The 22,659-nt window shown below is 46.6% G+C and overlaps 2 protein-coding genes across 4 annotated transcripts in view; one reads left to right on the top strand and one right to left on the bottom strand.

The window, feature by feature from the left end:
• The window catches only part of SEPTIN2 (septin 2), a 34,250-nt gene extending 32,206 nt beyond the window's left edge, over positions 1–2,044 (bottom strand). The window contains exon 1 of one of the 3 annotated variants that reach the window (XM_047721641.1): positions 1,787–2,044. The gene's annotated coding sequence lies outside the window, so the exon portion shown is untranslated. Of the gene's footprint in view, positions 1–1,417; positions 1,544–1,786 lie in introns of those variants that run through there. The other 2 variants (XM_047721639.1, XM_047721640.1) reach the window with 2 other exon arrangements.
• HDLBP (high density lipoprotein binding protein) overlaps positions 1,678–22,659 on the top strand; it is a 72,479-nt gene continuing 51,497 nt past the window's right edge. Inside the window, exon 1 of the mRNA XM_047721634.1 lies at positions 1,678–1,827. The gene's annotated coding sequence lies outside the window, so the exon portion shown is untranslated. The remainder of the gene's footprint in view (positions 1,828–22,659) is intronic.

Genomic DNA, 22,659 nt, shown 5'->3' with positions numbered 1-22,659 from the left:
GGGTATAAGGAGTTGGGTATAAAAGGGGACCTGAATCACATTTATGAATTATGACAGAGAACCGTCTCACCCCCTTTCCTTCCCATTTCTCTAGGTCACCCTGCTAGTGCAAAGGCAGGGTGCAAATGTGATCTGATTGAGAAGCCCTTGTTCTTTACCCTGGAGTGCTGTGCCAGGTGAGAGATCCAAGTGGAAAATGGGGAAAAGCATCAGGATCACCTTCACAGCTGAGTGCCAAGATCTGACAGAGCAGTACACATTGTGAGTTAGGATATGGGTGGTACAAAGAAAGTTTGAGTGGCAGCTACCAAAACGGAAATTAATGAACCTCAAATTACAAACACTAGGAAACAGTTTGGGGGACCTCTACACTACAATGATTTGGACTGTTCAAGAAACATCTAACAACCTACTATGTGCCAGTCACTGTGCTAGACACAGGGTAAGGGTGACAAGACTCGCCCATCTCCTGCCCCTTAAAGAGCAACAATCTAGTAGATAGCTACCAGAAGGAACAATAAGGGCCGACATCCAGCGCGCACCTAATCCAGCCAGAGGAAATCTATACTGGGCCGAATCCTGAACAACAGAGAAGGGACTACACAAGAAAAAACAAAGAAGGTGGGGAGCTTACTGGGTTTCAAACAGAAAGAAGGATTTGGGGCAAGACCAAAGGTGACAAAGACCCAGCAGTTTGAACTGCAAGTTCAGCTCTACGTGTGGCGGGAGGACAGACAAGATAAGGGACTGGTACTGACAAAAATGAGCAGAAAAGGTAAAAGGCGGCCAAGTCTTGTGGGTCCTCCGGCCACCAAGCGGGGACTTTCCTGAGAGCAAAGGCAGCCACAGGTCAGCTTTCCGTCAGGTCTTCGTGAGAATGGTGGCCGCCACCCCCCATCCTTCCGGGCCCAGCGGTGCACCGGGCAGGGGCCGCCGCTTCCTCCTCTCCCCTGTTTCATCTGCGGCCAGGAAGAGTCTTGGGAGCTCACCAAGACATCAATAACGTGTGAGGGCTCCTCTCCGCCAGAGGATGGTGGGGTGGAAGGGCCAGGTCGGGGCGACGACCAGACGCCTCACAGGCCGCAACCTGGGCTTTCCCTCCCCAACCACGACCGCCAGCGCCGGGTGGGCGTCCCGGGCCCAGCGCCGAGACGGCCCCACCGAAACCGCCCAAGGACGGAAGAGGGAGGTGGCTCGGGTTCTTCCGGGACACATCCCGCCGTGAGGGCCTGGGGGACCGCGGACCCCGCGGAGGAGGAGGAGGGCCGGGGACCCCGGGCCTGCCGCCCCTCCCCCACACCAAACTAGCCGCCCCGCCCGCGCGCTCCCGCAGCCAGCCGACCGCCCGCGGCCAGCGGACACCCGCCCCTTCTACGTCGGCCTGCAGCTCGCGCCCCCCGCCACGGCGGGGACTCACCGCAAGAACTCACCGCCGACGAGCAGATGAACGGGCGCCTACCGATCGCGCCGTGGACCCGCCCAGTGCCCGACGGACGCTCGCACTCCGCCCTGTTCCACCCCGTGCGCGGATGGCGTCATCACGTCGACCCGCCCCCTTGCCAACGCTTTCCTCGCCTCGGCGCGACCTGGCCTTCCTCCCCACCCCCATTTGCCGGCTTTCGAGTGCGCAGGCGCAGGCCTGTCCGCGTTTTCCGCCTCTGCGCAGGCGCCGTGCCCCTCCCACGGCAGTTGGCCATATAGAGGCTGGGGGTGGGGGGGAGGTCAAGCGTAGCCTCTTCTCCTTTACCAAGATGGCGGCTTGTCCCTGTTTCGCCACAGTTCCTACCTTATGAGCTTGGTTTCTTTACGCTGATAAGAGTGGAACAGGTAATGTGAGTCTTTGCCTTGTGGGTACGTAGAGTGGGATGAAGGGTGTTTCTTTACAAGGAGCTAAGTGACCGCTGAGGAGAAGTGGACGGGGTAGGACAGGTCAGGGTAAGAGTGCGGAGCGACCACGGGCCGGGAGCCTTCGCCTCCGGCCCTCTCCTCCAGGAAGATGGCGGCAGCACCGAGCTGGGAGAGCCGGAGCGGGGTTGCAGAGGGTACGGCGAGCAGCCGGACGGGGCTGCTCTAGCCCCGGGCCGCCGTCGTCTCGATGGTGTGGGGGTTTTGCCCCCATTGGCCGGTGAGGGTCACGTGATCCGACGGGGCTGTGCGCGGACCATCGAGTTGGGCGTCCGTCCCCGGGGACGTGGCCTTCTTGCGCCCGGGCTGGGGCCTGTGCCCCGGGGGGAGGGCGGGGCGGGCGCGGTCTCTCGCGGTCTCCTTGCGGGCAGGTAGCGAGGTGAGACCGGGGAGCGTCCCTGAGCCCCCTGCGGCGACGTGGCTTCGATACAGCCACGGAGCTGCGCCGGCCGGGGTGTCCTTTCTCCCTCCCGGCGGCCTGCAGGCCCGCAGCGGCGCGATGCAAATGCCTTGATCGGGGAGAGCTTGTGGAAGACCCCTGACTGAGCGTAAACAGTTTCCGAGGCTCTGATGGGCGATGGCGTGGGGGGGGGGGTGTCCCTGGGGGCACCGAGAGGGCGTCGCTGGAGAAGGGGTTAGGTGTTCGGGGCATCGCCTCGGAAAGTGAGAGGGTTTGGGTCTCTGTGAGACCACAGGAAAAGCCTCTCCGTGTGGCTTTCGCTGAGCCCTCCTTGTGGGCAGGGGAGCGCTCTGAGGCCTCCAGGGAGTGGTCCTCCCCGTGGCTTGGTGTCCTCCGCGGGACCGTCACCTCTTGGCTGGCAGGGATTACGGCAGGGCACGGCACACTTGGGATTTTGTCTGCGGCGGCCGGCAGTGCCGCACGACAGAGTAAGAGCGGTGTCGGTCTGTGGACTCAGACCTGCCGCCTGGGTTAGGGTTTGACGCTTTAGAACCAGAAGCGCCTCCGAGCTAACCTCGTTGAGTGTGGAAGCCGTGCTGTTCAGGAGTCGGAAAAGGGGTTTGGTGAAGAAGGCCCTGTTCTTGGAGCTCCCGGTGCTCTGGGTGGGAAACACCAGCCGGCAGGCAGCCTGTCCTGAGACTTTGACGCTAGGAGACGGAGCAGCGCCCCTTCAAGTCTTGAGGGACAACATTTGAAAGCCACTTAAATTCCTTACAGTGAGGACTAAACTTCCCGGTAACTTCCATTAAGTCCTTGTGTGTGCCGGGCCCTGTTCGTGGGTTCACCTCATTTCCTCCCACCGAGTTGACGTCAGCTGCGTAAAGCGAGCACCCCTAAGGTGCGGTCGGCCCCAGCCGGTGGCTGTCGCAGGGCCCTCCCCCATGGGCCAGGCTGACATCTCCCCGGCCTGATAGGAGAACTCTTCTTGAATCGCCAAGTTGTGTGTGTGCTTCCCTTGGTTTTCTTGTTTGGGGCATCTGATTGTCTGACTTTGGCCTCATAACTGCCCTTCTCCTGGGAACATACATTGCGAATTGTGTGCCGAGCACTCACAAGGATTCTAGGGATGGAAACCTAAAGAGGATATAGACCTTAATCTTAAGCAGTGTATGGTCTAGTATGGGGGATTCACCTGTAAAATAATTAGGCTACAGTGTTTTGAGTGCAGCAGTGGGAATATGTACAAAGTATGGAGATATGAAGGAGGAGGCACTAATTACCTGTTACAAAGTTTTTACAAAGAAGGTAGTTGTTGAACTGCATTTAGAGGATGAGTAAGAGTGTTGCCGGAATGGGGTGTTCTAAACAGGAAGACTAGCTTCTACCAACGGGATGCGTGACAGCTGTAGTTGGTGACCCAAATGGACAAGGAGTTGAGAATTGGGTACACTGCTAACATCTCAGATGGCGGAGGGCTTTGCTCAGGTCCTATTCTGAAGGGCTTCATGCCCTTCTAGTCCTGTCTAGGATGCTGTGACTTGAACAGGGTTTAAGTGATTACACTGTCCACTTGGATGACTTAGGAGCAGTTCCAAGTGGATGAGCTAGGGTCTCCACTAATGCTTCCCACCTGAAACTTTTCCACTTATCAAAAGGGTCTGAGCAGAGAACACACTTCTTGAAATACCAGGTGATACTTACATTTGATGAGGCCTGTTCAGCATACATCAATCCCCACAGGGCTAGTGATCATAGGAAGCCTTTTCCCCTTAACTATTAAGAAATAACCAAACTCTTGGAAGAAACGGCACACAACTGAGTTCTTAGTTGTCAAGCTACAGTGGCAAGAGGTCCAGCATGCATATTGATAAGTTTTTGGCCAAGTGGAAAAATATCCAGAGAGCATCAGTGTGTCAAAATGCCTTTTCTCTTAAGTTATAAAAGCACCACAACACTCAACATTTGAAAACCAAGAAAATGAAACTCTTTTCATTTCTGTGACGTTTTAAAAATTGATTACACAAGTTATTTTATGCTAAAGTAAGTTTTTTTTGTTTTGTATCTTAAAGTCAGACATTTTAAAGGATTTTTTTTTAAAGTTTTTATTTATTTATTTGACAGATCACAAGCAGGCAGAGAGGCAGGTGGAGAGAGAGGGGGAAGCAGGCTTTCTGCTGAGCAGAGAGCCTGACCCAGGGCTCAATCCCAGGACCCCAGGATCATGACCCGAGCCAAAGGCAGAGGCCTTAACGCACTGAGCCACCCAGGTGCCCCTTAAAGTCAGACATATGATATCCCTAGTAGGCTGTTTTACCAAATACTCTAAAGTTCCTCAGATACAGCTAGAGACCAGCCAGATGTGTTGTCCTAGACCTGTCTGGGTGTCATGTTAGTCATCTTGATGGTTGCCATTAATTTGGTAACAATACATTGACCATGTGTACTCTCCCTTAATACATTTTATTGGCATTCATTTGAATTTTTAAATTAAAAATTTTATTTTAAGTCAAGGTTATATCTTCAACTAGGTTTTTAAAGGAGTAATACATGTGGAAAGGCTTGTAAGGAGACACTGACATTCCTTCCCCAGTCCTGTTTCCTCTCCTGCAGAGCACACACGTCCACCTCTTTGCCTCCTGCTCTAAACAGCACATGTGCTCTCCTGCTGTTTCGTTGCTTTCCTCCTTGTTGCATGTCTTGTCTCCTCACTTGACCCTGAGGGTGGATGTGAAATTTCTAGCTCTCACCGCTGTGCCTTCCCCGCACAAATATGTGGCTGCCTAAAGCATGTGCACCTGTAGTTTGGTTAGTCCAGAATTTAGTGTTCATGTTGTGACTCCATAGTACCCTTCACAGCTAGGCAGATGGTGTGATGGGTTAACTTTTTCTTTCCTGCATCAGTTTTTGTTTTCCCTGAAGTTCTTGATAGTCTTGTTTTTTGTTTTCTGTGTATTGGTCACTAAAATTCAAGCCCAAATTCACCAGTTGTCTAAATCTCCTTTCAAGAGATAGAGTATTTTTTAACTAGTGAAATCAGTATTTCATTAAGAGATGGAGGGGCGCCTGGGTGGCTCAGTGGGTTAATCTGCTGCCTTCGGCTCAGGTCATGATCTTGGGGTCCTGGGATCGAGTCCCGCGTCGGGCTCTCTGCTCAGCAGGGAGCCTGCTTTCCTTCTCTCTCTCTGCCTGCCTCTCTGTCTACTTGTGATCTCTCTCTGTCAAATAAATAAATAAAAATCTTTAAAAAAATGCATTAAGAGATGGAGAAGACTCCAAGAAATGGAGTCTTTCTTAACTAGTGAAATTCAGTATTTCGTTAATCTCATCTGGAATAAATATCCCCCAATAAACCTGCTGGATTCTTCCTGCAGATCCCACCACCCCCTTGCATTGGGTCCTTGGTTTCCTGGAACCCATGTCTCTCTCTCTCGACTTATTACCCCTCTCATTGTGATGGAGCGCTTCCTTAAGGGGTTGCCTGGGGACATGTGGGGATATAAAGTTTTGAGAACATGTATGTCTGAAAGTGCTTTATTTCCACCCATGTGTCTGAGTCAGAGTTCGACACCATTTTGTTCTGACTTCTGTCTTCAGGGTTATTGTTGAAGGCTTCAGACATTCTGATTCTTCAGCTTGTATATGTAGCTCTTCTCTGAAGCTTAAAGGATTTTTTCTCCCTGAATTTCAAAACACCCAGGGGAGTGATGGCCCTTGGAGGCTGTTTTCATCCAGTGTCTTGCCTACTCTTGAGGCCCCTTTATTTGGAAATGCCTGTTCTTCAATGCTGGGCATTTTTCTTGATTTCTTGCTTTGATTTCTTTCCATTGGACCTTCTGGATAGGCGCTCTGATTTTGCATAGGTTGTCCCCCCCCCCTTTTTTTTTTTTTAAGATTTTGTTTATTTGAGAGAGAGAGAGAGAGAGAGAGAGAGATAGCAAGAGAGAGTAGGAGCTGGGAGGAGAGGCAGAAGCAGGCTTCCTGCCAAGCAGGAAGCCCGATGTGGGGCTCCATCCCAGGACCATGACCTGAGCCAAAGGCAGACACTTAACCGACTTGAGCCACCCAGGTGCCCAGGTTGTCCACTTTCTTTCTGGAAGGTGTCAGCTTTGTTCTGGCCGAGACTTTGAGCTGTTGTCCACGTCCCTAAGAGTGTCCTCTGGCTCGCTCTACCCCCGCCTCTTCTCACACCCTGCTGTGGGTTCATAGCTCTTGTGCCTCCCCATACCTCTCTGAGGACATTCCTGAGCTTTCAGGTTTTCTTTCCCTGAAGTCACGGTTTGCTTCACGCTTCCTTTTGTTTGTTAGGGATTTTGACTTTCACATCAAAGCTTTTCTGTGCTATCGGCTGATATTTTCCCACCTGCTCAAATGTCAGTAGTTGGGGCTTGCCAGCTGTGGTGTTACTGCAGAGATGTTCACGGGGTCATTTCCTAAGGTGCCCTGTCAGCTTCTTTCTGTCTCTTCAGATTCTCCACAAAAATTTCTTCCAGCCTCTTGCCTGTGCCCAGGGGGTCAAATGAGGGAGAAGACTACAATCTTAGCAATAACTATGGACAGACTGATTCTACTGTCTTCAGAATGGTGTCTCACCTTCTGTTGTGATGGGTGTCCCTAGTCCAAAGATTGTTTCCCTTTCCAGGGGTAAAAAAAAAACACAGCCTTTGACCTGGTTGTGAAAGGCATTAAAAAAAAAAAAAAAAGTCCTTTTTAATAGTATTTTCTCCTCCCTTTTCTTTCTTGAGTGCCCACCAGCTGTGTTATTTTTAGCTTAGAACATGAATTTTACCTTAATTTGTAATCTTGCTTTGTCTTACACCTGTGCTGAAATACCCTCGTAGAAAAGAAGAGGTGAACAGGTCAGTATTCACGGTCAAGAAATGTAGCTCAGTTGGTTAAATGTCTGCCTTCAGCTCAGGTCATGATCCCAGGGTTCTGGGTTGGAGCCTCCCATCCTCAGGTTCCCTGTTCAGCTGGGAGCCTACTTCTTCTCCCTCTCCCCGCCCTGCGTTGTGCTCTCTTTCTCTCTCTAATAAACAAAATCTTAAAAAAAAAAAAAAAAAAAAAAGAAAGAAAAGAAAACAACAAACCTCTTGGAAAGGCAACTGTGATGCATTTTAACTGGAATTAAGTGTAGCAAGTGGTGAAACAATGCATATAACTCGATCCTATTTTTATTTACTCCATGGACTAATATATCTAAGAAAAACCCTCGGATAAAACAATTTTGGAGATACTTCTTGGGGGAAGAATCAGGAGGGATTGCCAATTTTTACATTGTTTTTGTTGTAGTTGTGTTTTATAATGTTTTTATGCTGAAAGTTCTATTCCTTGGTAGATGGCCCCTGCCTCAGGCTTGCTATAGTGTTAATAAAACCAGTATTCATGGAGCCTTCACAGCCCCCGCTCATCCCACCCCACACTGTGTCCTGGGTGGTGGTCTTCCCCTGAGGCACGCCCCCCTCCAATAGTGGGCCTTACCTGGAGCAAGGAGAGGCAGCAGCCGGCCTTTAGTTAGCAAGGGCTATTGAGCAATCAGTATGAATGTTTTACAGTAAGTGTTTTCTGAAAACACTCTCAGGTTTTCCTTTTATTTGTATGAAGTGCTGTTTTTAGACATTCCTGAAGGTGGGCCTTGTGAGACACGCAGCAGTGTTTGTCCCTTAGGATATACTGCCAGGCATATCGGTTCATTCTGCCAGTCTGGACAAAGGGTCGAAATGGTGGTACAGATGAGAAGGTGGTCCTCACTGCCCTGGGAGTCAGGAGACCTGGACTTAAGTTTGGGGCCTGTTCTCCTTTTTTTTTTTTTTTAAAGATTTTTATTTATTTATTTGACAGAGATCACAAGTAGGCAGGGAGGCAGACAGAGAGAGAGAGGGAAGCAGGCTCCCCACTAAGCAGAGAGCCTGATGGGAGGCTCGATCCCGGGACCCTGGGACCATGACCTGAGCCGAAGGCAGAAGCTTTAACCCACTGAGCCACCCAGGCGCCCCTTGGGGCCTGTTCTCAATCAGCCTTGGGACTCAGGGTGTTTCTTGACCTGTAGGACTTTAACTCCTTCCTTTGAAAGATAAGAAAGCTGAATCTCTGAGGTTTTGCTGTTGTTTTTACTCCCCTGATAGCACAGAACACTTGGTCAATTCATTTTATCAGCAGTTGAGTGAGTTTGGAAGGATGGCACCTCCCATTTTGTGATCCATTTTAAGGATACACAAGTGATATGGAAAGCTTTGCTTAGTAAAGCTATTTTTTAAAAATTTTATTTATTTATTAGAGCACAAGCAGCGGGAGCAGCAGAGGGAGAGGGAGAACAGGCTCACCACTGAGCAGGGAGCCCAATGCAGGACTCAATCCCAGGACCCTGAGATCATTACCTGAGCTGAAGGCAGATGCTTCACGGACTAAGCCACCCAGGTGCCGTTGTCTAGTAAAGCTTTTATTCATTGATTCCTGTGAAATAGGCACCAAGCCCTTTATTTCCAGCAATGGTTGAGCTGGGCGATTTTGCCCCCCAGAAACCATCTGGTGGTATGTGGAGACATTTCTGGTTGTCATGACTTGGGGTGCTACTGGCATCTAATCGTTAGAGGTCAGGGGTGCTCTGTATTCTCCAATGCCCAGGACAGCCTGTGACAGAGAATTGTCTGATTCAAAGTCTGCAGTGCTGAGGTTGAGAAGCCCTGCTTTGTAGGGTCAGTCTTTTAAGGGTTCTGGGATGTGACTGTCACAGGCTCCATTTTTCAGCTGAGGAGAATAGAGACAGGCTGGGAGAAGCTGCTTGCAGGTGTGGCTGTGTTGCCTGCACTGTTGGAGCCCTCATGTCACAGATGTCAAGGAGGGTGATGGTAATAGAAACTCCTCACAGAGCTGCTGCTGGGCCATCTCTGGTGAAGCCCTCCATATAAGCTCACTTGATCCTTATGGTGATACCACCATGAATTTCAGTCCCTTCTTACTGGCAGGAGACCGAGCAGAGTCAAGACCTGTGATGATTTCATCCTTTGTCTTCAGTTTTAGAAGTTTCACATGTTGACAAATTTACTTAGTGTTTCTTCTCTGTCTCTAGGGCCACTCTAAAGCTTGGGGTCAACAAGGCAATATGTCCACACAGTGTTTTCTGAGTTTTTCCAAGAGTGGGATCAACCAGACTTTCTTGGAGCAAAATAGATATTCTACTGAAATGAATACTAAAATAAATACTAAAATTGCCCTGCCATCCTTTAGAATTTTGAATCTCTGTCTTTGGTTCAATCAAGTATTTATTTTTCACATATCCATCAGTAAATTTCGGGTAAGGAAGTGCACAAATTAAAGTCCCAGTCCTAAAGTCAACAAGTATGCAGGGCCCATCTCTGTAGTAACCTGCAGACAGCTACTGTCAGTCCATCTGTGGCTGCCCTAAGGGATCGGTCTTCTCAGGACTCCTACTGGACCAGTGTTTCCATCATCCTATCACAGCCACCCATCACTGCTGCCTCCCTATGTCCTCTGATGGACCTGCAGGTCTCATGGAGTGAGTCCTCTCTCAGTTGCTTGTTCCCACCCCGTCTAGATAAGTGGATGAGCCATTGATAGGCTGTTGCTTCTTCTGGACCTCTGCAGTATGGCAGAGTAATGTGGTTGTGGCAGATACCCTGTGTGTGTTTTGAGGGCATGAATAGGTAGGACGTGTTGATTACTCAGACTTTGGTGAACTACATCAGGCTGCTAAATCTAGAACAGCTTTCTAGACTCAGGAATATGCTGGACATAGTAATAAGCCAGTCCAATGGTAAAGTCTCAGTGAGTCACTCTTGTGTTCCTCAACCACTGTTGAATTTATGGCCTCAACCAACCAAGGAGCAGCTTTCTCCTGAGGTTTGGATGTCCTTGGATTCGCAAACTGTTATGACCCAAGGGCGTTTTGAGCACGTGCCTTGTGCAGAAGCACAGCACGGCATTGCTTGGTGGTGTTCTGGCATAAAGCTCCCTTCTCGTGCTGGTCTTCTCTACTGTGTCCCCTTTATCAGCACTCAGTCCTTTGTGGGACCTTCTAATAACCTCTTGCCTTAGGTGGTTGGGTTGAGCTGGGGACCACGTTTAGAAACCAGAGTGGTAATTCTTGGCCTTGCTGCGGTGGGGAGAGGGGACCACATGATGCTGCTTAGCTTTCTCACCACTCATGAGCAGGACACACGGTCTTCCCAGCAGTAAGCTTCAGGATACAGGGCAGGCTGTACCAGTGCTACTTTGGGTTTCTTTTTGAAAAAGGGAAATAACTTCGGCCAGGTGCATTCAGTGTGTATTATCTCCTGTGCCACAGAAACTGTGGTGCGGGGTTCTTACGTATGAACTTGCTGGTGGTACTTGCTGGTGTTAGGCCAGCCCTCACTAAATAAATGCGGCTGGGAGGGAGGGTGGTGTGAGCCAAAAAAACTTTGACTCTACTGAGGGTCAGGCACAGAGGGCGTGGTGGCAAGTTCCCCTGATCCCAGGTTTGGAGGCATCCTGCAAACCTCTGGGTGTGTGTTTCCTGGGGGAGGGAACACAGTCTTTTCTCGAAGGTGCCTTGACAGCGCTACCTGCATGGCAACCACTCCCAGCCTCCCATCCTCCTGGGAGGTTTGCAGCTGGAGGCCCTGGAGAGAGCAGGACTCCTAAAGAGGTTGCCACAACAGATAGCCTTAGGGGAAATGGCGAGACCAGAGAGAACGCCCTTATCCCCGAAAGGACGGGACCTCTTGGAACAAGTAAAGGTACAAGGGAAAAGAAACAACAAACTGTAGAATTAGAAGAAATAATTTTGGAAAGGATGTTGTGTATTTGGCTTTGTTTTGCTTTTTTAAAAAATTTCGTTGAGGAGAGTGACTTGCGGCAAAGTGTTTCTGCTTCTCAGAGCTCCCTCAATAGAAAATGTGTGGTTTCTGAGACCTTGTTATATAGAGTTGAAAACTTTCGGACCTCTCGTTAACTCTTTCTTTAGAAATTTAAAAAAAAAATGAGAAAAAGAGGAAAGGATGGCCCTGTGTGAACTTTTGCACCTTTCTGTTGCAAACATTCTGACAGTCGTGAACCATGTTGATGGTGCCCCGTAACTTAGAGAAGGCCCTGGAGCATGTCTGAGTGGGACTTTGAAGTTCGCTTTTCTCTTGCTTTGTGCCCTTTCTGGTGGAGATAGTGTGCAAGCTCCCGGGCACTGCGTGTCGGGGGCGACTCGTGTGGACGACATGTGTAGACGTCCGGCAGCTGCCGTGGACAAACTTAGATGTATGTCTTGCTCTTCCTTTTGCTTTTATGTGATATGCTTTCTGATTTTATTAGTACTCAGCTCATTTGGAAATATCTTTCAAATGGAATTGTGGATTGTATGTACCATTTTGACTTTTTCTGGTAAGTAGAAGATTAGCTGGGTGGTCCTGTGGTGCTGGCTTAAAGCAGTGTGTGTGAGATCCATTTGAAGAATACATTTTTTCTGGGGCGCCTGGGTGGCTCAGTGGGTTAAGCCTCTGCCTTCAGCTCAGGTCATGATCTTAGGGTCCTGGGATCGAGCCCCGCATCGGGCTCTCTGCTCGGCAGTGAGCCTGCTTCCCCCTCTCTCTCTGCCTGCCTCTCTGCCTACTTGTGATCTCTGTCTGTCAAATAAATAAATAAAATCTTTAAAAAAAAAAAAAAAGAATATTTTTTTCTTTTGAAACAAGGCTTCTATTTTGATACATTTGCTTATGCTTGGAGCTGACTTGCCAGCCCATGAGACCAAAGTTCTGTGTGGCCTTTGTCGCCCGCCAGTGAGCTCAGCAGTGCTGCCAGGCTGCCTGTGCACAGAGCCCCTTGGCTCCCAGCGCTCAGTGTGGCGGTGTCTGGGACGTGCAGAGAAGAGCCAGCTGCAGCCAGGGTGACCCATTGGGTGTGGTGCTGTCAGGGTCCCTCCTTAGTTACAGGTGCTGGAGACCATCACCATGGCCTGGGAGATTGGTAAATGCAATTCTTCTCTGAAAGATTGGGCAAACAGAGACAAGGATGGTGTTACTCAGGGAGAGTCAATAGCTGATCTGTGAAAGCATGGGCTGGCTCTCCTTTGACCTGTGAGACCTTCGGCCTTTGCTTCACCTTCTTGTCCTTGGTTGGTTGGGCCTTCGGGTTCCTTCCACTGCTGAGGATGCTCCTGACCTGGAGACAGTACATGCAACCAACCTACAGCCCGTCTGGATTAAATGTGGACTTGCTTTCAGTTTGTGCTGGTAGTTTTAGGACTAAATCTTCAAGGAGGCAATGGCCTGTGAAGGACTCAGTGGTGACTGGTGGGTCTTTCTCTTCCATCGGATCTCACGGGACTTGACTTAGAATTAGGCATCTGCTGTCAGTTGGGCAAATGGCTGTATGGAAGGCTGTTTTCATTTTATCCTATTTAGCACTGATTTGGTGTGCATTAAAGGCTCTTACAAAAATATTTTAATTCCAGAATGTATTTTTGTTGGTCATCTTACGTCCTCACGCCATCCCTGAAGTGGGGGAAGGTGTGCTTTCCGCTCTTTTAATCCAGTGCTAGTTGACATGGTCACTCTCCTCACCCAGCCTAGATACTGCTCCCCTTGTCTTGGGCGGTGATCCTCTCACGTGGCAGGGTTTGCCCCATCTGCTAGTGTCTCTGGGTCTTGCTCAGAGAACAGTCTGTGATTGGGGTTCACAGTGCTGTCGGCTACTCCAGATGGAGCATTTTGTGCTTTTCCCTTTTTTTTTTTTTTAAAGATTTTATTTATTTATTTGACAGACAGAGATCACAAGTAGGCAGAGAGGCAGGCAGAGAGAGAGAGGAAGGGAAGCAGGCTCCCTGCTGAGCAGAGAGCCCGATGCGGGACTCGATCCCAGGACCCTGAGATCATGACCTGAGCCGAAGGCAGCAGCTTAACCCACTGAGCCACCCAGGCGCCCTGCTTTTCCCTTTTGAATGTGGTGTCTGAAAAGCCCGAGCAGCACTGAGGGGCCCCAGCAGATCTCCTACCTTCTCCTGGGGGCGCCAGTGTGGAGTCCGTGCTGATCTTGCTGCTGTTTGGGATGAGCCGGCTGTGCTGCCAGTGGCTTCCTTGACACTTTGTGATGGTTTGAAAATCTACTTTTATGAACTTCGAGAAGATGATCATAACAGGCTTTAGTAAGATTGAGGTAAAAAAGCTTTGTTACGTTACATAAGAAGTAAGTGAAATATGCATTGATCTGAATAAATTAAATATATAATCAATAGTGCTTTGAGTTTGAAGGATCAGTGCCATTGGCCACCCCTCTCCTGTATTACATTGATACCTTTGTTTCCAAAATAGGCATTTATTTATTTGTATTACTTTTTTTTTTTTTAAGAGAGAGTGAGTTCATGGGCACAAGCGGCGGGGGTGAGGAGTGGAGGAAGAGGGAGAGAATCCTAAGCAAACTCTGGGGTGCACGTGGAGTGAGGTGCGGGGCTCAATATCAGGACCCTAAGATCATGACCTGAGCCGAAATCAAGAGTTTGACACCTAACTTACTGAGCCACCCAGGCACCCTGGCATGCATGCATTCATACATTCATTCATTTATTTTAATTAAAAAGTACTACTATTCTCTATTTAATTTTTTTAACTGTCTTACATAGGAGTTGCAAGTATGATACAAAACATCTTTTCTGAACCATTTGAGAGTCAGTTGGGCATATGAAACCTTACCATCCTCGGATATTTTTATGTTCCCACAAACAAAATTCCCCCCTCTAACCACAATACAACCATCAAAATCCGGAGTTTAATGAGAATAATTTGCTACCTTCAGACCCATTCATGTTTCACCAGAAGGATCCAGTTCAGAGGCATGCGGAACATTTCATTGCCGGGTCTCTGTAGTCTTCCTCAGAGTGCAGCATTTCTTCCATCTTACCTTGGCGTTCTTGATCTTGGCACTCTTTAATGATTATAGACACTTATTTTGTGGAATGTCTCTCCACGTGGGTGTGTCTGCTGCTTTCTTTTGCTTAGCTTCAGGCTTTGCATCTTTGGCTTAAAAAACAGTGCAGAAGGAATGGTGGGTTTTCTTTGCGTTTTGTAAGGTGGCACACACATTCAGTGCGTCCTGTTACTGGTGCTGTTCACTTTGGTCATGGATTAAGGTGGTGTCTGCCAGACTTCTCCCCTGGGGAGTCTGTATCGTTTGAAGTATGTGGTGGTGTGGGGAGGGGGATACTTGTGAAACTAAATGTTTGTTCAGTTGAACTTTGGTTCTCATCACGTACCTGTATCACTGCTCCCTGTTTTGATTCAGTGCGCCCTCCCCGGCACACCATTTATGGTAATGTTCAGAGTGACCAGCGAGAGCCCCCTTAAAGCTGGCCCTCTGTCCTTCTGATGCATCCCCCTTATTCGTTTTGAACATCTTGCTTTTTGGTACAGAAAGACACTCTGGGCTTATACCTTCCCTGTCCCTTCAAAGAGGCCTGGTACCATTTTTTTTTCCAATTTTTTTTTAAAGATTTTTATTTATTTATTTGACAGACAGAGATCACAAGTAGGCAGAGAGCTAGGCAGAGAGCCCGATGTAGGGCTTTATCCCAGGACCCTGGGATCATGACCCGAGCTGAAGGCAGAGGGTTTAACCCACTGAGCCACCCAGGCGCCCCAGGCCTGGTACCTTTTGATGGCAGGTGGTCTTAAGAGAAGCAGAGTGTGGACACCAGGTAGCTTGTTGAAGTGTTACCGACCCAGGGCCTCTCAGTGGATAGAGCCACAGAAAATGCGTGTGTGTGTGTGTGTACACATATATGCATGTACAAATTTACAGGTACATGTATGCACACACTGTATGTTTATGACACAATCATCATATCTGTTTTTCCTGTATTGAAAAACGAGTTTATTCCAGTATTTCCAATTCTAGTCAAATATCTTGGTGTTCATCCCAGTTTCTCCCTTTTAAATTGGTAGCTGTTTTTCCAACAGTGATATTTCCAACATTGGTGCCAGTGTCCTTGCTGTATTTGCTTATTTGAGTAGTCAGCCCTGTGTGTTACCAGTCTCCTCTGCCCTTGTCACCTTGCTCAGTCTCTGCTGTTCCCACCCATGGACATCCTCCCACTTCACATGGGCTCTGATAACACCAGCAGTGTGGACGTACTCTAACGTGGGAGCCCAAGTCCTGTACGCTGTCTTTGTGCCCTCTCCAGGGCATTGCCTGACCCACCGCTTCACTCTTTGTGACTGTACACCTCCTGTGACATGGACACATTACTGCAGTTGCCACTTGCTCACTGGCGCACACTTGTGGTTTTTTGGGTTCTTTGCCTCTGACGGTGCTGCGGCGAGCTGCTTTCTTGTGTTACACCTATGCCTTTGGCACTCTGCTGCCGGTACTTCTGGAAAGTGGCTTCTCTGAAGTGTGATCACTGAACAGGATTGTATGTTGTTGGTGATGTTTTTAAATTGCCCTCTAGTTTTACGTGTCCTCAGTAGTTCCTGTTTTTCCTCACCACTTCAAAAAATTGCACCAGTTTTGTTGATCTTTGTTGATCTCCTGAAGTAAGGGCTGAGTGAAGATGAACATTCATGTTTATTAATTTTCTGTGAACTCTGTGACCACGTGTCCTAGCCTGTTGAGTTGTTTGCCAGAGAAAAATTCTTATTTGAAGCCTCACTTCTATATAAGATAGTCTATGCTTGTGTGAAATTCTCAAGCTATTGCAGGGTCAGATGAGTCAGTACCTTCCTTGATGATGTCTACAGCCTGTGTATCAGGACGCTTTTGCAACCCCAAATCACAGGTTTTTCTCCTCAATCTTCTAGCTCCTTAAGGCTTGATTTTTTTACTTTCAGATCTTTAATCCAGCTGGAATTTATTTTAGAGTTTGGTGTGAGGTAGGGATTAATTTTAATACTTTTTCCAAAATGGAAATTTGTTATTGGCCCACTTCTGTTTGTTGCTGTCCTTCCTTACTAATTTGAAAGGGCACTTGTGTCAAATGATAAACTCCTAAATACTCATCAGTCTGTTCTGTTCATACTTTTTCCTCCTCCTAGTGAGTACCAAGTCTAGTTACTACTGCTTTGTAGTGTGTTTTGCTAATTTTAGGTGAATCTGAACTCTTATTTTTTTAACTTTTTTTTTAAAGATTTTTATTTATTTATTTGTCAGAGAGCTAGAGAGAGTACAGGCAGGCAGAGGCAGAGGGAGAAGCAGGCTCCCCGCAGAGCAAGAAGCCCAATGTGGGACTCGATCCCAGGACACTGGGATCATGACCTGAGCCGAAGGCAGCCACTTAACCGACTGAGCCACCCAGGTGCTCTTGAACTCTTTTTTCTATGCCAAATAATCTAGGCAGGTTTTATTTTTAGGTGAATCTGGGAATTTTTTTTATCATTAAAAAAAAAAACAAAACCCCCTGGGTTATTGGGTTAGTTTCTTAGGACTGCCCTAATAAATGTACCTTCAGACAACAGAAATTTATTCTCTCACAGTTCTAGAAGCTAGAAATCTGGCAGGGCCACACACTCCTTCTGTGGGCTTTAGGAGAGAAACCATTCTTTACCTCTTTTGGTTTTTGGTGGCAGCCCGCACATTCCTTGGCTTGTGGCCACATCAGCCCAACCTTAGCCTCCATCTTCATACAGCTTTCTCCTCTATGTGATGTCTCTTTGCTGCCCATGTGTGTTTCATAATACTGATGTACTGAACTTTCCTTCTGTTTTCCTAGCTTTTCATTATAATAGAGGGACTTCTAGACAGATGGTCTTCTGCAAATAGTGGCATTTGTGTCTTTGCTTAATTATGTCTTGTTCAGTTGCATGTTTGACAGTCTATGTCAACAGTGGACATCCTTGCCATTTTGTTACTTATTTTAATAGGATATTTTTAGTTTTACTCTAAATAAGATATATTTTACTTCTGGGAAATACTCTTCATGTGGCCATTTTCTTCTTTTCCTGATGTTACATTCCATAGGAAGCAAGGACTACATGTTGACTTTCCGCATTCTTTTGGGAATTTATTTTTAAAGGTTTTATTTATTTATTAGGGAGAGAGAAAGAGAACATAGATGGAGAGTGAGAGAGAAAAGCAGACTCCTTGCCAAGCAGGGAGCTCAATGCAGGGCTCCATCCAGAACCCTCAATTGTGACCCAAGCTGAAGGCAGATGCCCAACCAACTGAGCCACCCAGGCACCCCTCTTTGGGGTATTTTTAAAGGGCTTTCTATGAGTCATATATATGTTTGTTTGTTCTCCTTTGAGCTATAAATTTGAGATGCATACATTTCCTAATAACGAATCCTTACCGCATCCCTAGAATAGACCCTACCTAGACATGGTGTCTTACTCTGTAAATTAAATGCTGGATTTATTGGTTTGCTGTTTAAAAACTTCCCGTGTTTGGGGCACCTGTGTGGCACAGTTAGTTAAGCGTCTGAGTCTTGATTTCTGCTCGGGTCATGATACCAGGGTTGTGAGCCCCATATTGGGCTCTGTGCTGGGCATGGAGCCTGCTTGAGAGTCTCTCCCTCTGCCCCTCCCTCCCCCACTCACACCCTTATATTCTTTCTCTCTCTCTCTAAAAAACAAACCCCCAAATTTCCCATGTTTGTAAACTGGTTTACAGTGAAGAATCTTTTTTTTCTGCAGCACCCACTCATTGTTTGGGGAAGCAAACAGAGCCTTGATTTGCCTCTGGGGATTACCCTTTCCACCAGTACAAACTGTGTGTTTTGGATGAAATGGCCCAGCTGCATGGGTGGACCCTGATTGGCTATGGCTAATAGACATATCCCATCTTCTTGGTCCCTTGACTACAGTTACTGGTCCCCTGATGGGCTTAGAATCCAATTAATGCCAGTGAGATACAAAAATAAGTTGTGAGGGCCCCATGGGGCAAAGAAACTCTTACTTCCTTGGGAGCTACCAGAAGATACAATTATTGCCATTTGTAGCGGTTCTTATTTCAAAACCAAGAAAGGATAGTATTGTATCATTGTGAGTTTGTATTCTCTGTGTGTTCTTTTCTTTGTCAGACTAGGAGTTAATTGCTGTTTAATTGCTGTTTTCTTAGAAACTAATTTTGGCTTTGATCAAGTTAGCTATTTTTTATTTTTGTTTTCTATCTCACCAATTTTTTAAAATTTTATTTATTTTTTTTTTTATTTTTTTAAGTAGGCTCCATTCTGGGTGTGGAGCCCAACATGGGGCTTGAACTCAAGACTCTGAGATCTAGACCTGAGCTGAGATCAAGAGTTGGATGCTCAACTGACTGAGCCACCCAGGCGCCCCTCACCAATTCATCTTTTGTTTATTACTTTTACTTTTTAAAAATTTTCTCTTTCCATTTGACTTGAATCTTTAGCTCATTTATCTTCACTCTTCCTTATAATAAAATTTAAAAGTTTGATTCACCCTCTGAGTGCAGCTTTGGCAGCATCCTTATAGATTTTGGTAAGGAGTTCTTTCTGATCCTTTTTTTAAAGCCTTTTATTAGAAAAATGTTCAAACATACCCCGAAATAGAAGAGAATACTGATGACTCAGATACCTAAAAACCAGCTTTAACAATTACCACATTTTGCCATTTTGGTTTTGTCTTCCTCTGCTCTCCCCAAACTTTTTTAGTTTTGAGTATTTTAGTATAAGCAAATCTCAGATTACCTGTCACTTGGAAATACTTTAGCATGTATCTTTAGCAGAGGAGGACTTAAAGAAACCATACCTGATAGAATTAACTATATGTTGTTAATATTGTCCAATATCTGTTCTGTGTGTAGTTTTCTCCAAAAGTCATACAGGGTTTATTTGAATCAAAACCCAAAGAAGGTTTCTCCACACTACATTTGGTTGATGCCACGTTTGTCTCTCTCTCTTTCTCTCTCTCTCTCTCTTTTTTTTTTTTTTTTTTTTTTTTTTTGAGCACACAGAAGCAGGTGGGGGGAATGTTAAGCAGACCCCCACTGAGCACCGAGCCCCAAGTGAGCCCAGCTTGACAAGGCAACTTGCCACTCCAGGGTCAAGCGATCTCACAACCCTGAGATCATGATCTGAGCTGAAGTCAAGAGTTGGGCACTTAAACCCACTGAGCCACCTCGGCAGGGGCCCATCTTTTATGTTTTTTTTTTTTTTTTAATCTGTTACAATTTTTTCTTTCTCTTTTTTTTAAAATGCCATTTACTTATGAAAGCTACAGGGCCGTTGGTGCGGTGGCATACCCCACTTTCTGGGTTGGGTTGATTGTATTGTGGTATGTAGTGCGTTTCTGTGATCCTCATAATTCCCATAAACTGGTAGGTATGTCTAAATGTTTAATTTGTTCCAGGTTTGACTTTTTGTTTTTTCAGGGCTGTGTGGAGTGGGAGGTATAGGGGTCAAAAATACATTCTGGTGGCGTCTGGGTGGCAGTCGTTCAGCATCTACCTTCTGCTCAGGTCATGATCCCAGGGTTCTGGGATCAAGCTTGCAGCAGGCTTCTTGCTCAGCAGGAAGCCTGCTTCTCCCTCTCCCGCTCCCTCTGCTTGTCTTCTCTTTCTCGCTTTCTCTCTCTGTCAAATAAATAAAATCTTAAAAAAAAAAAAAAAGAATACATCCTGGATTGTGGTGTGTACCATATTGTAGTATACCAGGAGGCATGATGTGTGGCTGTCACTTTGTGATGTTACAGTACAGTGTCAGAGGCTGACTGTGCCTCATAGGGGCTCTCTATCAACCAGTCATCTAGTGGCTCTCATAGCCATTTTGCTTGTGTCCATTATTTCATTGGTGTCTTAGTATCCTTTGCTGCTATCATAAATGACCACAGACTTGGCTGAAGTCATCTCACTGGGATAAGTCATGGTATCAGCAGGTTCTACTTCTGGAGGTTTTAGGAGAGAATCCTTGCCTTTGCCAGCTTCTTGAGGCTGCCTGCATTCCTAGTGACCCTGTCATCCATCTTTGAAGTACACAATTTTAAGGATACTTGTGATTACATTTAGGTTCCACCTGTATAATCCAAGATAATCTCCCCATCACAGTATTCTTAATTCCTCTGTAACATGCACAGGCTCCAGGAATAATGATTGAATATCTTTGGGAACAGTGAATTAGTGTACAATGGGCAATTGCAAAATGAAGAGTTTTCTTTCTTCTTCTTCTTTTTTTTTTTTTAAATTAGAGATCACGAGTGGGGAGAGGCAGAGGGAGAGGAGAGAGCATCTGAAGCAGACTCCGCACTGAGCGCAAAGCCTGATGTGGGGCTTGATCCCACAACCATGAGATCATGACCTGAGCTGAAACCAAGAGTCAGATGCTTAACCAACTTAGCCACCCAGGTGCCCAAGAATTTTCTCTTTCTGTGTCTACACTTACTAGTTGGTATTCTCCTGTAAAGAAGGTTTCCCTTTTCAGTTCTGATTACCCTGAAGTGCAGCTCCTCCTTTCCTTTATCATTGCCAAGAATGCATTGGGACTAGCAACTTCCAAAGTGACAATGTATTTTTGTGGCTTTTTTCTCCTAGTATTATCAACTTATAGGTACATATATAATTGTGTTTTGGCCCATTTAAACCATTTTTTGAAGCACATATTGTTTCCCCAAGTTGGCTTCTGTGTTCTTGGACATGACTCCGTTAGTCTGTGACTCCTTCCTTTCTGCCACAGCAAGGTGTCCCATCAGCCATTTTTTCTGAGGAACCCTGGTTCCTTTTAGTGGGAAATGGTGTTTGGATGCCATGTACTAGGTAGGGATGCTCACTGCCACTGTTGTTGTGTTAAACATAGAAATAAATCAGTCATTTTACCAGCAAAAATGGATTTATTTAAGAAGATAGAAATGCAATTCAGGACATGCAAGCTGTGGCAAAATGGTAGGCAAGTACAACAAAGAAGAGGAACTTTATTTTATGAAGAAGGAGGAGGAACTTGGAAGAGGTTGTTTTGAAGGAATGTCCATTGGAGAGAAGCAAGAGTTCAGGATTTAGGATGTCAGTTCCTCATTGGCTTGGTTGCAGGGGTGGTCGATTTCTGGTAGGAGAGGCAGTGTATGGCCTTCCCTCTTGGGCCTGTAATTGATGATTCTTCTGTAATAGACAGTTCTTACTGTAATTGGCATTGAGTTGTGTGACTCCCCCTTTTATCCTCCCCACTCCAGTTTAGTAAGGTTTCCCTTTATTAATTTTCAGTTTCTTATAGTAGACAGACTTGGGGAATAATAATGAATATGGACATTTCCAGTTCAAATAAATATTCAAATAGATATTGACAAGATTTTTATTTCAGTGTGTATCTTGTGCCAAAAATCGTCATCTTAAGGATGTTAACTCGATTACCTGATTACCTGTATGTCACCATTTTACCTGAATGTTACCATTTAACATTTTTAGAATAACAGTGCTCACATTATCCAGATATATCCATCCCACTTGGAATATGCTGTCAAATTACTGTGTTTTTGTTACCTTTTCTGTGATGTTTATGCCACCAATGGGACAACATTGTTAGATTTGTTCCATTTTTTTTAGTGAATTTTTTATTGAAATGTAATAGAGCAATGCCCGTCTTCAGTGTGTATGGGTCAGTGCGTTATCACTGACAGAACCCATGCCTAGAGCCAGCATCCAGATGAAGAAACAGGACATATTTTATTTCTAGAGTTTGAACTTCCCTAATTTATATGGTACTAGAAAACCTGTGAATGGTGGTGTATTCAGGTGGATGTGGTTTCCATCCCTTCCCCCGCCCTTCTAGCGTGTGTGTGTGTGTGTGTGTGTGTGTGTGTGTGTGCGCGCGCGCGCGCGCGTAGACACGCTGTATTTCTGATTCTTAGGGGAAGGTGCCATACTCTACACCTGCTGTCCTTTGTTGCCTTTGTTATTAACCATATACCCTGGAGACCACAAGTACTAGTGGGTGGAAATCTCTTTTATCCTGCATGTTACTTCATGATGGATATAGCATGATTTGTTTAGTCTCCCTCCTCATTAATGAACTTATGGTTGTTTCCAGACTTTGTTACTTTTTTATTTCTTACTGTGTCTGCTGCTACCCTTCTGTGTATTCAGTCCTTCCTTCACACAGTAGGTAGAATCCGTGCCAAGTAGCTGCCTGATCCCTGCTTGGAGTGGCTTAGTGGGTACTCCTGAGTGGGTACTCCTGGGGCTGCCATGCTGATCTGGACTCTGCTGCCCTCTGCTTCTTACCCCTGGCTCCCCTATATCCCTCTTCGGTTGGTGCTGATTTTCTAATAGTGGGGCAACCGTTTGTTGTTGCCCTGCCCACCTTTGTCTCGTGACAGGTGAAATGGCTCAGTTGCTGCTCCCCAGATGCTCTGGCCACATGGTGGCCTGTTCTGAGTCCAGGATATAGAGTGAAATAAATCTGCTTTAGTCTGTACATGGGACTTGTATTAGTGCACCTT

This window comes from Lutra lutra, chromosome 3 (genome assembly GCF_902655055.1).
Source record: "Lutra lutra chromosome 3, mLutLut1.2, whole genome shotgun sequence".
Taxonomy (NCBI): domain Eukaryota; kingdom Metazoa; phylum Chordata; class Mammalia; order Carnivora; family Mustelidae; genus Lutra; species Lutra lutra.
The sequence above is the reverse complement of the archived record's forward strand: the minus strand, read 5'-3'. Positions and strand labels throughout refer to the sequence as shown.